This window comes from Buteo buteo, chromosome 8 (genome assembly GCF_964188355.1).
Source record: "Buteo buteo chromosome 8, bButBut1.hap1.1, whole genome shotgun sequence".
Classification (NCBI taxonomy): Eukaryota; Metazoa; Chordata; class Aves; order Accipitriformes; family Accipitridae; genus Buteo; species Buteo buteo.
This window is the reverse complement of record NC_134178.1, coordinates 17,180,800-17,194,235: the sequence shown is the minus strand read 5'-3', so window position 1 is coordinate 17,194,235 and position 13,436 is coordinate 17,180,800.

Genomic DNA, 13,436 nt, shown 5'->3' with positions numbered 1-13,436 from the left:
TTTTTTTTTTTCCAAATCCTGGCAGGAGTATGACAATACCTTCCTTCCCAAAGATGGCCCATATCTGAACTTCTGTCCTTCAGCATAGTAAGCCCACAGTAAAACTACAAATACACTTAGAGAATTAGTCAGTTGGAAGCGTGGCTGTGAAATGACTTGTAACACCTGCCAACCATGGATGTATAGCATTCACAGTACCAGTCAGCTTAGGAGTGAGACAACATGGTCAGACTGGGTTTTCTGTTGGGGCAGAATCTCCTGGAATTAGCCTCAGGCCATTTCGTTAGGGATTAAAGTTTACAGGTGTGATTCTGTCACTCTCGCCTGAGTACCTTAATTTAAATTTCAGTAGACTACTGTTCAGCATTAGGGAGACAGAGTTGGGTCTGAGCTAGCGAGTAGCCCAGTAAAGCATAACAGCATCTTCAGGCTCAGAGTGTGTGCAGTGTCTCTAGCTCTACAAACAGATCGCAGACCCCCACATTTGTGTCATCCAGACTGTTTTCACAGCTGGGCTTGATGAAACTGGGAAATATCCTCCAGTGGCGGACAAATGGGATAGCTAATCTATTCTAGTAGGGTGTTTCCACCTGAAACCTCCATGACTGAAAAAAGAGGCTGCATAAATAGCTCACTGTTGACAGGCATGTCCCTAGTCTCCTAAAAGATTACAGACCCTGTCCTGTGAAGGTAGCTGTAGTGGATGTTCCTGATAGAGATGCAGTGCCTGCTGATGTGCAGCACCCACATGTTGTATGGGAATGTAGTTCTAACACTGCCTGTGATTTTGAACTTTGTCTAAGGACAGGTTTCTGTTTGCAGCTTTCTACATTTGGTTTACTTTGTTTGCTGCTAGTTTTTCTGGCAAACACATTTTATGCAAACAAGGATGCATTTGCCCACTGTTCCTCCTAATCTGATCAGGACACAGAAAATTCAGCTCAGCAGATTAGGCAGAGGTTCAAGACTAGGTCACAAACAAGCAGAGGGAAATGAGTGTAATATGGCAGTAAAAAGGAGCACTAATATTCTAATTTATTGGCACCCTAAGGTCTCTGGCATGCTTACAAAAGGTAACAACAACACTAAAAAAGGCAACTTGCCCAAATAAACCACAGAGCAGGATGCAAGCTAACAATACAAGAAACACATGGAAATGGACATAAAATTACAGGATAACAGAGGCATGTTCACATTAATTTACTGTTCCTAAAAAACTGGCAGGAGGAGTCTATATACATGAAAATATCAGAGTGTTTGGAAGACTTAAAAGTATTAATTTAAAAAAATTTTTCACTTTTGCATCATGTTACTGAGTGAAATACTTGGCTTAAAAATATCCATATTTATCCCTAAGATGTTCAATTTTGCCCATTGAAAGAGCTGTTGTGAACAAGGCAAATCTAGGAATGTTTCATGGAGAGTCCAGGAACCATTAATGGAAAGCAGTATTGAATGAGATTTGCTTAGGCTTTGAAATCATTCTGTCTTATAATTTTTCTAGGTTTGAAATATACTGTAAGAAAACAATTTTAGGACTGAAGAGACTATTCAATGTCATCCCCCCACCACCAGCTTGCCCTTTTTGATTGAGTTCCATTTGTTTTTTAACCCACACTCCAATTACACTTCTCCCAATTTCAGCAATAAAACAAAGTGAGGTGCCTGAAAGAAGTTCTTCCTGTTAACTTCCACCATCCTCCCCTATCATCTTCTTTGTTATGTAATCTATCCGTTACCCTTGGCATGACAATCATCTAATTTCTGTATTGAAATCTCCTGTCTCGTTTCTCATGATAATTCTGATACATTAACCCAACAAACGTACGTACACGTCACTGGTCAAGGCTGGAGAACTTTTACCTTCACTGTTTCTGTGCTCATCCATCTCTCTGTCAAGCCCTGGGGCATATAGGGCAGCGTGTACTCTTCCAGCTTGCTCAACCACCTGGTGAAACAAGCACGCTTTCAGGTCTGGCAGTGAATGAGAGCGTACCTTCTTGCTTCAGTTGACTGTCTAGCAAACCCTCACTGGCGTGTCAGCTGTCTTTATTGTCAGTTGGATCTCTGTGGGGTCCTTGAAGATTACATTTTGGCCTTGTATAACATGCAGTGATAATATCTCTTCCACCACTGTGTACACAACGGTCTTATTATTTTGGCAAGGGCATGCCATTACCACAGTATAGTCTGCTGATTTTTATCTGCATAGCTGCACAGAAAAGAAGTCAGTGTCAAAGTGTCTTCTGAAAGGCATATGCAACAACTAGATCTACTTATGCCACAGCATAATCCTTAGACACTGAGAAGTCCTGGACCTGAATCCATGATCTGATTGCACCACACTTTTCTCTGCAATACAAAGTAGTTTGGTGCCAAGTCAGATGAGTGAGTTTGGGAGAGGGGGGAGGGTTGATGCTTGCAAGAGAGCTGCAGCACGGAATCCATGTCCCAGTCCCTTTTGTCACCATTATCCTATCCCTACAGAAATAAATAAAAGTTTTGGGGCATGGGACCAATTATTTCAAACCCATTAGCATGCCAAGGCAGTTGATTACCACAGTGCTGTAATCAAGAGCCAGTATTAACATTTGCTTCAACTATGTTTCTTACCATCCAAAATGATACAGAAAAATAAGGGTTAGTGGCTGGAGACAGTTCCTGGTCAAGGCTGAAACTTCATGCAGTGGAAGGGGGACAGGGAAAGTTCCTGGACCTCTCAAGAGGGCACACTGGTTTCCCATGTGTTTCACTGGAGGCTCTGCATTCCTGACAGCTGTGACTGAAACCACTGTGGACATCCAAAATCTTCTGGCTATCACTTTCCTACCAGACAGTGTAATGGAGGGGAAAAAAAAAAAATTAGGTACCCAGAAAGCTGAAAGATGTGCATGTCTCATCCCTTGTCCACATTTCTTGCTGTCACAGTAGCCTTAGAGAGGCTCAATCAAGGGACTCTGGACTCCTTGGCAGCATAAGCCTTGCTGGCTTCAGGCAGATTTCTTGCAATAAAAAACCCAATTCAGAGCTTAGATATTTTTCGCCCCTGACTACCACCAACTTTTACCCAACATTTCTGGGACATATGTTAACATAGTTTGAGGATACCACTTGCCAGACAGAGATGTGTGAGTTGGCTTGAAACCACTTGTTCTGCAGCCAGCTTTCTTCTCAGTTTGCAGGTGAGAGTTTCCTTCATGGACAGACATATAACCACTGATTTGGTGGACAGACTGTACAATGTCCATGTACTTTTTCAATTTTTTGCTCCATCCAGATCAATTGCAACAGCTGCTTCATTCCTGGAACTGGAGAACTAATTTGGATATTTGACAGCGCAGGAGTTTTGGTCCCTAGGACAGAAAAAAAAAAATCTATAGCCATATCCTAGATCTCACATGAGGGCAGATAGTTTTCAGAGAGTTTTTGTTTTTTCAGCTTACCTTCAAGATTGTAATATTTGTTAGTGAACAACATAACCACCATATATGTATATATATATTACAATAACAAAAAAGCACCTCTTCACAAAGGCAGTGAATCTGATACTCAGGGCACTGTATTCCTCCAGATGACAGTAAGACATGTAATAGCTCTACCTGGGCATGCTACCTTGTCTTTGGGGAGAGGAAGTCCTCTAATACTATAGTAAGAAGATCCTCATGAGAAGTACTTCTCTGACTAAGCAGACTATGCTCCTGTTCTCTACTTTCTTAAGACAGCTGCTCCTGTTCTCTACTTTCTTCAGCCCTCTCTTTCCTATCACAGTAGACTGTTTCCTGAAATCAAGGTAATTTGTCTCTTTATAAACTCACTTAAGATATACTCAACTGCAGTCTCTACCTACTTACTCACTAGTGGTAATCACATATTCTCACACCCAGCTACCTTGAAATTCATAGCCAGGATTGGCAAAGAGCTCAGAAATAACCTGGTTTCTCAGCAGTACTTAAATCTCATGGTCAGGATACCCACAGGACCAGTATTTGAGGTCGACATGACTTGTCTGCATAGATTACAGCATCATTCCTTGTGTCAGAAGAAGCTGGCTTCTCATATACAGTGTTCCTATGGATCTATCCCAATTTCTCCCCAAAACAGTTTCTGAATTTAATCTCAAAGAGCAGATAATAAATCTTGGTATTCTCAAGCCTCTGGTTTCAAGGGATAAAGCTGTCTTTCACACCTCCATCATTAGGAGAACTTTCTCTTTTTAAGTTGACAGAACCAGCTCCCTTTCATGTGAACAGCTGTCAGACCCACAGGAGCAGAGGCTGTCAAAATGGTTAGCTATGAACTGTCAAAGCCTCTTACAAGACTTCAGTCACCAGAGCTGAAATTACAGTGTCTTCACAGGAGAGTGTTCTCACTCCTGTCAACTAAAGAAACATGCTCCATACCTTTTAGCAGGTATCATGCCACAGGAAAGAGGCCTGGGATTGGTATTACACTTGGTAGAGTGGCACTGAGGTTGTTCAGAGATAACTGATCTCCAAGTGAAAACTCATGGGCTGGGGTTTTATTTTGCAACAGCCACTGTGTGAATGTAGGTGTGAAATCAAAGCCAGGAATAGAGATTGCTTACCAGCAGTCAGTGTCCCTCCAGAAATCCCATGCGCTGAGACTCTGCAGTTGAGAGGACACCATCTGCTGAACGTGAGGTCAGAACATGCCCTCTGCGGCTGCTGCCCAGACATTCTCCACGTCTGGTGCCACCAGGCGAACATCCATCCAGGTGGGCTGTGCAGCGGACTGCACTGCTCAGGTACTGGGAAGCAGGCTGGCTGTGCTAGCATTAAGGTGCTCTCCATTGCTTTCTGAAGTTCTTCCTAGTTCTTGCCCTTTCTCCTACAAACTGAAATGATGGGGCTTTTTGTTTTCAAACTGTTTTAAATGACACAAAAAGGCTTCCATCTAATAGTGACCAGACAGACATTTACAAGTGACATTCAAAAGAGTGAAGTAATTCTTGAGCCATGCATTCAAATAGCATCCTATGACAACCATATTGTCAAATCCAACATTATCTCCTCAGAGGGTGCAGAATGCCCAGTCCAGAGATTAATGTCAGCTCACTCTCAAGAGACATACACCAAACCACAGACAACTGATGCACTGGAAGAGATCTGAGAGTGCTGCCCACTGAGGGCAGGGATGCAGGCTCCCAAAGTCTCTGCCCAGGTGCTATACCTTTGCAGAGGAGAACAAGTTCTTATATTTATTAAGTTGGTCAGTATTTCTCATTTCTCTGCCTAGTTAAATCACAATGCCTTGGCATTGCATCTTGGCTTAGCTGACAAACTTCAATAAAATTAGGGCTAAACGTTTATTTACATAAAATATTCTAGTTGTTCATTAATGAAAAATTCCGAAAAGTGATCATTGTGGATAGACAGTGTGATAAATATATGAAATTTTGGAATCACAGTATCACCTACTCCAAGCTTTAAAATATCATGTCTGTCCCCAGAAATCCATAAATACAAAATATTAGCTCTACTTTTTTTTAATATCTCAAGCTTTTCTGTGTGCGACAATTCACTGTCTTTAGGGAGAATAATTCATGAAAAATCTGCCAGTTCTCAGTGAAAAATATTATTGCCAGGGTCGAGGCTTTAAATTTAATATACTGTTTGACTAGGTCCATCTTAACTAGCTGTCCAGTCTGTGCTATATGACTGTTTGCTTGCCTTTGTATAACTGTATCTTTATCTGCATCTTTCATTCAGAGTGACTTTACATTTATTTCCAGATCACTGATGAAAATGCTGAACAGTATCGGGTCCTTATGGAGCCCTGCTGGAAACAGACACAGTCAGAGATCTTTCTCCAGTTACTTTTTCAGAAGCCTAACTCACATAACGCCTGTGTAATGGGACCTGTGTATAGTTCTTTTTAAAGAAGGCAGTATGGAATACTAAGTCAAATGCCTTACTGCAGTTTAAATAGCTACATATATGCAGCTACCTTTATCCTCAAATTGTGTTCCCCTCAAAAAATCACATCAGACACTTTTCACCATACCTGTCTTTCTATAAAGCCATACTGTCTGGAATTAGTTTCTCTGTCCTTTGAAATACTTTTTCACTTGTATCTTATCTTAGCTTTAATTCCATGATTTTGCCTGGGGCTGAGTGAGGTCAGTTGCACTGCCTTATAATGTCCTGGCTTGACCAGTTCACTCTCTTTGAGTACTGGGACACTAGGGCTCTTCCAGCTGCCTCAAACTTCCCTGCTGTTACAGGGATGGTTAACGATTAACAAGAGCCAGCCGGAGTTCTCCTCAGACAGTCTCCAGGTCTCTGGGATGCAAGTTCTCCAGCTGATTTTTAAATATGGATAGCTAGCTGATGGTATTTAGCTACTTAATGGACTGGAAAGAAAACATCCTGTTTTGGTAAGAGTATTTTTGTCTTGCTTCTGTCAAACAGAGAGAAGAGCGATGTCTTGAATATGCCTGCATCATAGCAAAGAAAACCCCAAATCTGCCTGCCTGTGGTGGGCCTGTTGCTGAGACTTTTGGGGTTTGTTTCAGTTTTTTGAATTACCAGTAAGCAAAATCTCTGTTGCATTAGTCAGGCACAGATATTTTAAGCTTTCGTTAGCAATTAATCAATATAAATTTGAAATTATAAAGTTTATATTTCCTTTCCTCCAAAGTATTAAAAGTAATTGTTTTCCTTTTCATCCCATTTACTTTATCTTGTTTTTTAGATTTTGGTTGTTATGTTTGTCTAGCCACTGAAACACCAGCTTTTAGTCAAAGATATCTTTTTTCTCATCTCTGAAGCCATGGCTCCAGGACATTAATAAGACTCTTCAAAAATTTTCCATTTTCATTCTCACTTTTGGGTTACGTTTTTCTTCCCAACGAAATTTTCCTCCCCACCTTTGAAGCCCTAAGGATATGGTAGTAGTTGGGATCTTGTGTTTGGCCATACTGAATAGAACTTACTGCTTCTAGGCCAGGACTCACCTGCTATTTATTTTTTAAGGGTGAAGTTTAGGAAGCTGCTGGAAAGAGGGCTTAGAGAGGAGGAGGCAGAGTGTGCTCTGCTCTTCTCATATCATCGCCCCCTCCACCCCACCACTAACTTGTTTTTCTGGCAGAACCATACATCTTTGTATTGTTACTATTCGTACACTGGAAATTTCCTGCTACCCTAGTCCTACCCACTCCTCTTTAGGTCTGTCCCATTTTCTTGCTTGGATCCCCACCAGCCCTTAGAGCTGTGTCTTGCCTTTTCCCAACACCAGTTCCAGGGAATCCCTCCCAAATATCACACATCCTTCTTGTTGTCCCCAGTGACACCCATTCACAGTTACGCGAAGCTCTTACCCCTCTTCCCTTTCCCAGGAGCTGCCATGACAGTTCCCTTCACCCTTGGGTACAGAGCAAGTCATAGCAAAGTTTCTAGTTTCCTCTTTAAAAATCCAGCTAAAGAACCAAGCTTCAGGGCTGGACTGATGGTCCCATCTTGAGGGGGAAAGGGGGAGTCACCACATATCAGCCACAGCTCACACTTTTGCTGTTGGTCATACTCCATTTCCAGGTAAGGACATGATTCTCATGGTGGATAAAGAGATCTGAAATCAAACGCATCTCTCATGCTGCATTCAATGTCTTTTGTGTTAGAAGAACCATCTTCTGTATTTTTTAAAACTTTGATAATATACTTCCTTATGAAACTGCTGCTATCTGTCTTCCAAACAGATATCCCTGATAACTGTACTTTTTTTTTTTTCTCTCCACACATTACAGACAAGTGATTGTAGGGAACCAGATAGAAGAAAGCAGTTCCAATGGTAAACAGCCTCACTGTGGTGATCTCAGTAGTCCATACTCAGATGTCGTTGCTTCTCAAACACCTACCTCCCTTTCAGATGAAACTGGCATTCATGAAAGGATCTGACCCTGGGTTAAAACTGGAACAGGTTAAACAAAACCAGCAGTACAGTTCTCCTGACTGCAGAGAAAAGCTCAGTGCTGTGACTGCCTATTAAACACTGATACCAAACCCTTCAAGAGAGGAAGAAAAAGAAAAGTGTCTTTCAACAAAGGACAAACCTGAAAAATGCTGGATGCATAAGAGGAAGTCTTAATGGCCATATTTGAGCAACGGTGCTGGAGTTGCCTGATCAGCATTTTAGATCAACATTTTGGATCCTGATGATGATGACTGTAAAATTTCTCTCTCTTCTTTAAGTAAGGATTCAGGTTCGAACTCCTCTCCCAGTTACGTGGTGCAAAGGGTGTGCTGCTGGTTGAGTGGTTCTCGTTAAGACCCATTTGGTGGAGAGCAGATTTACTCCTCCAGCAGAAAGTCTATACCAGTTACACCTCGAGTCCTGTAAAGAGTTCTGCCTTGGTCACCTGAATGCCCACTGAGTCCTGTTATCCTTGGGGGTGTCCCTGCAGCATCAGTTTTCACTGGGTTGTCTTGCTGTGAAAGAAAGCAGAATCCCATTGATCTTACTGAACAGGCAGCATAACCAATATTGTTTATATATCATGAGAGCCATAAGTCATCTGCTTCTGTCTCTGTCCTCAGGTCACACTCATCAGCTGCATCTTAGTAACACCTCCATTTGGACATCCTCCGAAAAATGAGCAACAATGTCAAGTGCAACTTCAACAATAAAACTTTGATTTTAGAAGGGTTATAACTTGCTTCACTAACTTAAAGCTCAGCAGTTCCCTCAAGGATCGAATATGCTTTTTATTTACTTTTCTATTGCAAACACTATTTGGGTTACTTAAAATTTACTAAAACAGTTTACCTAGAACAGCCTTTAAAAAGGTTATGGCAGCACTAATTATCTCAAGTGAGTGTCTTACTGAATAAAGTAATTAGCTTTACCTACTGCCCAGAAATACCATTTTGCTACCAATAACCAATTACTTTTTGCTTCCATTTTGGAATGGTAGATGGAAAAGAAACTGTTAATATTGAACAATCTTGAAATGGTATCTGCCAGTTACCCAGGCATTAGAAAGAGAAGTGTGTTTACCGTATTTGGTATTGAAGGAAAATGCTGGCAAAACCACAAAAGCAACATCACACTTCTGCACAAGTTGCCTGCTTTCAGCTGGGGCTGCAAATAGTTTGACAGAAGCCACAGGAGGGTCACAGCAGCTTTTCAGTGAGGTGGAGAGAACGGGTTAAGCTCAGCTGGAGCAAAGTCAGAAGGGCCACTCGCACTCCCTCCCCCTTCAGCGGCCTCTGCTCTCTCCACCTCTCCTCACCCATGGAGCTCCACCAAACCCAGGCAGAACCAGGGGAAGGTCCACGCGAGGGTGAGGAGACCTTAGAGCTCCAATAAGCACAAAGCTGGGACTGCAGAGTCGGGCTGAGGAAGGCACCAAGGGCTGGAATAGATAAAAGAGTTCATAGCTAGTTGCTGGGCTGAGGACAACACAAAACTCACTTGAAACTTGAGAAGCTTAGAAATTCCACATCCCCAAGCAGGCAGCAAAAACTCCTACAGTGAAGCACTGCCAGAGCAGCCTTATGCTGTGTGCAGGGAGTGTAGGCTATGATGTTACCAGAATGGGTGGGTTGGGCTGTGTTAAAAAAGCCTTAAACACAAGAGACAGACCAAACCACCAGGCATGTGTTTGTATCGTAGGGTTGTTTTTTTTAATCTTCCAATTTTTTAATCTCTGAGATAAACACTTTGGCAGTTTGCTTTTTGAGCAAACTGACTACTACTGGTGTTGGGCTTGGAAACCTGTCAAGGTGTAAAGTCTGTTGAGTCAGACTGAGTCATGGGCAGATGGAGAAAATGAGGGAAAGGCTGCAGGAACTGAAGGTGCAGCATGGACACAGATATATCAAACATTTCCATCCATCAACTCAGATGGCCACAACAGCCTTCCCCTCCCCTCAGATACCCTTACCTTTTGCTAGAGCTGAGGTAGTTCTCACAGGACACGTGAATCAACTCCCTTGTTGATACCGGCTCTCCTGCTGCAAACTGGGACAGTTACCTTTAACCCCACTGCAATCACACAGTATCATCGCAGAGAGTCTGAAGAGGACCTGACCATCTAGACCCGTTTTCCTCCTCAAGGATGCAGCAACTGCCCTTCGATCATTCCTGCCACATCTGTCTACCCTGAGCTAGAACATCTCTGCTGCAACAGTTCTGCACTGCCTGCCAGCACAGTCTGCTCCAGCATCCTCCTCCCTGACTCACGACAGACTCCTATCACCCCATTTTTCAAGAACCAATTCTCTACAAATGGATTGCAAGGGGATTTCTGAAAGATGTGAATCCTCCCATGCGTAACAACTGGTGTTCTTTCATTAGTTGCACTGGAACATGACTCAAAGTACATAACCACTGACAAGACTTTTTATATTCCCTTTCAAATTACCTGGAAATGGAAGGCATATATTATGACATATATAAACAGTAATAAATAATATGCAAAATGCAAGCCTATCTTATAGCACCTACCTTGGGAGGGCAGTGGGGGAGAGAGAAATGCATTTCCTCCTGTGACATTTCCATATGTACCCACTTCAAGGCCCTTCCAGTGCTTTGCTCTCCACAGTGAGCACTTTTATTTCCCCTTCCCCCAGAGACCTCCATTACCAGAGGCCTCCCCTGTGTGGTCTGCGGCATTCCCAGATGGTTGAAGTGCTGCACCCACCAGTCAACGAGGTGTGACCCACATCAGCTCATGCTGCTGATCTGAAGACATAGCTGACTTCTATAAAAACGTTACCCCAAACCACCACCCCCACAAAAGCCACATCATTCTGCCCAGTCGCTCACGCTGGGTGAAGTCCTCTCCTGCTAACCTGTCAGATGTCCTCATCCGAGCACTGGCACCAGCAGCCCACCGCTGAGAGCCATTTAAAATCCTGAGGAGCCCCACCTGCAACTCAAACTGTACGTGGTCTATACACCAGGTACAACAGGAAGCAATATCTTCTTCTGGGCTGTTGACTTCACCCAGTTTTTGTGAATTTTGAGTAAAAGGCTTAAAAGGCCCGTCCTGACAATGACTTCTGTGAGGGCAGCCCAGACCACGGGGCCCGCTGCAGTGCGCTCTGGAGCTTCATCCACATGGCTCTCATCACAACACCATCAAAGTGAGTAACTTGTGTTAAATTGTAGAAACTCCTTGTATTAAAATGTAGGCCCATATATGGAGCAAGTTTTCCATTTCCAAATGCTCTCCACAATTTATTTTAATCAAGCTTAATTTCTTAAAATAATGACTCTCCATCTATATAATTTATTAAAATGCGTTTTGAATATGTTGGCAGTAATTCACACACACAAATCATTCGACTCCTAACCATCTATGGCTTTTAGAGATACTTAACCACTATTTCCAGGACGACTTCATAATAATCTTTTAATTGCTACATTACTAGAATATACTGAAGCTCAGAGACGGTGAGAGATTAAGCCTTATTTTTAAAAGTTCCCACATGCACAGCTACATTCTCTTCACTGATAAGCACATCTGAGCTACTTATCTTTTACATGACAGGCTAGTAGCTTTAAATTGTCAGTTCATTTGCATTCATTCTTTTTCTGTTTCCAAAACTACCATTTTAAAAATGTGTATGAACAATCCTCTCCTCCAACCTTGAGTATTTTGGTAATAGCAGTATTGGAGATACTAACAAAACATTACAGGCTAGGGAGAAAGTACTCACTGTTGGGCCTTTCTGAATACTTAAGGCCGTCAGAAAATCATCATTTGAGCACAAACCCTTAGGGTGGATTCATGTGGTCAGGATTTAGATGCATTACTGTAAGGAAAGCATACCAACATGTACGACGCCCTCGTTGTAGTCATGGTCTCCTGATCCTGCTTTCCACTTCTATAGCACTGTGTATCTCATTAGCTAAAGTCCACTATAGGCTTGAAAGTTATCTTCCTTATTTTAGCAGTGACAAAACTGCATTCAGAAATCACTACTTCCATCCACAGAGAGAAATACTAAGGTGTGAAAATAGCTGCTTAAGCATAAGTAATTTAGGATGCCTGTTTTCATCTGCTGTACCTATTTCTAGAATCAGATCTCACTCAAGAATCACTCTTCCAACTGGTTGCGCTTCAACACACGAATTCTGCTCCTGCAGGTACCACAGTTACACAACTTATTTTTTTAAGCAAACATGGCCAAAAGGCATGTGAAAGGCCATTATTGCCAGGCATGCAGGTGCACACCCAAAAACATTTTGGGCTTGCAACTTGTTGGAAAGTGTGCAACAACTGGGTCGTGGCATTTAGGATTTGGGTTTTGTTACTTTATTAAGGGATTGGAAGGGATCACGCTACACCACATTACATATTGTGGTGGGTTGGCCTTGCCTGGCTGCCAGATGCCTACCCAGCCACTCATTCGCTCCCCCTCAGCAGCACAGGGGGGAAAATGGGATGAAAAAGTTTGTGGGTCAAGATTAAGATAGGGCAATTGCTTACCAGTTACCATCATGGGCAAAACAGACTCAACTTGGGGAAAATTAATTTAATTTATTGCCAATTAAGATACATTTGTGTACAGAAAATACATTTCTGCATTACTGTCCTTAGGTTGGTTGAATGGTTTTACCTCATTTCTTTAATTTTTTCAAGCAAATCATACTATAAACCACTGTTAGATGTGCTCAGTCCCTCAAGAGCTGCAAAACTCCTTCCCTATGTGGCATGAGTATTTTCTTTTCCAGTTAGATGAGATGGAAAGACATCTTCTGTTTTGGAACTCCTTTGGTTTCATTTTGCCTGTTTGTTTTTTTTTTAAGTAAAATAAGATTTTTTCATCACAAAGCAGATTTCCTGATGTCAGACCCTAGGGATTTTATATGACACAAAATTTAGCTTCTAACGGGCTTGCAGCTTTTTCAAGAAATATTTGTTATTTTTAAATCAAGTCTTGATATAGATATTATGGCTTCTTTAGGACAAGAATATTTATATGTAGAAGCAATCCTCATTATTTGCATCTCATGTTTTTTTCTTTAAAAAAAAAACAACAACAAATTAAATGAATATCACAAGGAGTATGCATTTCTGATTCTTCCCTGTACAGAATTTGTACAAAGTACCTAGGCACAGCATATATTCATGAGTCAATTTAATAAATCCTGTTTTACATTTCAAAGGTTCAAGCAGGCTCTGCGTATTTGCATATCTGGAATGGTACGTTAAACTGCCCTCGAGGCCACATTCAAGAAATATTTATCAGATTTCACAGAGAATTTCCAATAAAAAACATGTATAATCAATGAGCAGCAAGTCATTTGGGTTTTAGTTCCATCTCTCATTTTTTCAGAGTGGAGAGAAGATGGGCCTTTGTTGCAAGTCCCAGCAGTGGTGATGGTCAGGGCTTTTTTTAATTAAAGAAAAAAAAAAAAAAAAAAGCAACCCCAAAAGTAGAATAAAAACAGACCAGCTCCAATATAAA